The following is a 1,794-nucleotide window of genomic DNA, read 5'->3' as shown; positions in this document are numbered from 1 at the left end:
AAAATGACTTTTTCTTGATTGGACACTTGTTCTGTTGCTGTAAACCTGTGACTTTTCCAGAAGTGCTGACACAGTTGGGTCTGATAATTTGGCTTGCTTGCTTTTTTCTTTTCAAATTTAATTTTAGGTTTTTGTTGGGGAACATAAGCTTGGAGCTTCCTAGTCTGCCATGTTGCTAATGTCACTCCCCTTGTGTATTATAAATGTGTTTCTTAACACATTTAGGAAACAATGCAATTGGGATCTTTTTACATAATCTTACATTGAGTTTTAGTTGAGGTGCTTAGATAACTTAGTTAATGTAATTATCGATATGTTTAAGTTTTAGTATTTCATCTAGCTATCATTATTTTTTGAGGGAGATGCTTTCATTTTTTATTTTGTATCATGTATTATTTTACAATGAATTGTATTACTTTTGTAATTGAAAAAAAATACATAGGAAAACTGTAACAACAGCAAATATTTGGCCTGGATTCTTAGGGCTAGAAATTCATGTTGGGTTCAAGTTTTTGTTGATCACAACTTATTTTTTGGTTCATATGCAAGAACCATTTCTTGAATGCCTCCTGGTTAGCTGGCACTGCCCTTGGCACTTCCATAGGCTTTTCATCCTCATCCTCATAATAGCCCTGTGAGGTAGGAATTGGTCCCGCTTTATAGATAGAAGATAATTGCTTGAAATGCTTCTATTTGCCACATGTTTTCATAGGCTAGAGGTTCTTACCAGCTGGTAAGTCATTGGTCAAGAACTCTCACTGGTTCCTAGAGGTTGCTCTAAGATTCAAATAATCAAACTACTAGAATTTTCCCCTGACAGGAGTGATGGGTTAGGTATCAGGATAAGAGTGGAGGAGAGTCTGTGGTCTCTTTGTAGCACCATTTGAGTTTGCTCTGGTCACTCATGCACAGTGCGGGGAGGGGATGAGGGAGAGGAAGGAAAGTGTTTATAAGTCTTCTTGCTTCTTCAGGACGAGCTTCATCACCAGCACTGTAAATGGGGGCCTGATCTCCTCCACTGTCATGCTTGGGTCCCAAGCTCCTACCACCTTTCCATCTGGGGCCACTAGGTACTTTCAGAAGTTCCAGCTGGGCTCCTTGCCAGAAGTCTCCGTCAGGTACTTGAAGGCAGGGTGGACACCAGTGCTGGCCACTGTGATCTTGCTAAACATGGGGAAAGTGACACTGTAGGTGCGGCGGGGCAAAGCTCTCAATCTTGCTGCTGTCGGGCTCCTGCTGGCCACACTGGTTACAGGGGAAGGCAAGCACATTGAAGTGCTGGGGCCCCAGGTCCTGCTGTGCTGGTCTGTGAAGCCGCATTTGCTAGCTACATTCACCACCAGGGACACCTAGCCGTCGTACTTCTTCAGCAACACCAACTTGCCCTGGATGTTGACGGCCTTGAGGTTGTTGAAGTCCTGCTGCTGCTGCACGCCAGTCATGGATGCCAGGAGCAGCCAGGCCGCCAGTGCCACCACCATGACTTGCTCCAGAGCAGGTGGCGTGGTGAGGCAGCTATCTGATTCTGTTTGTCCTCTTCCCTCTTGTTATTTTCCCTCTTTTATTGCTTTATTTTGAATTAGGTTTTTTAAAATGATTTCACTTCATCTCTTTTTTTGGTTTATTAGCTCTAACTCATGGTTTTATTCACTGATTGCTTTATGGTTTATAGTGTACATTATTTTTTTGGCTGTGCCAGATCTTTGTTGCTGCATGCAGGCTTTCCCTCCTTGTGGGTGATCAAGGGCTACTCTAGTTGCATTGTGTGGAGGGTGAGTCTTGTCCATGTGGCTT

At 43.4% G+C, this 1,794-nt stretch overlaps 1 pseudogene; it reads right to left on the bottom strand.

Annotated features, from left to right (window-relative positions):
* Window positions 1–947: 947 nt before the first annotated feature.
* Window positions 948–1,499, bottom strand: LOC147340467 (protein peroxidase GPX7 pseudogene; annotated as a pseudogene).
* Between the last annotated feature and the right edge of the window lie 295 nt (window positions 1,500–1,794).

This window comes from Bos grunniens, chromosome X, assembly GCF_055505025.1.
Source record: "Bos grunniens cultivar Pamir isolate PY7600 chromosome X, Bosgru_T2T1.0, whole genome shotgun sequence".
NCBI lineage: Eukaryota > Metazoa > Chordata > Mammalia > Artiodactyla > Bovidae > Bos > Bos grunniens.
Note: the sequence above shows the minus strand (reverse complement) of the source record. Positions and strands in the feature narration are given on the sequence as shown.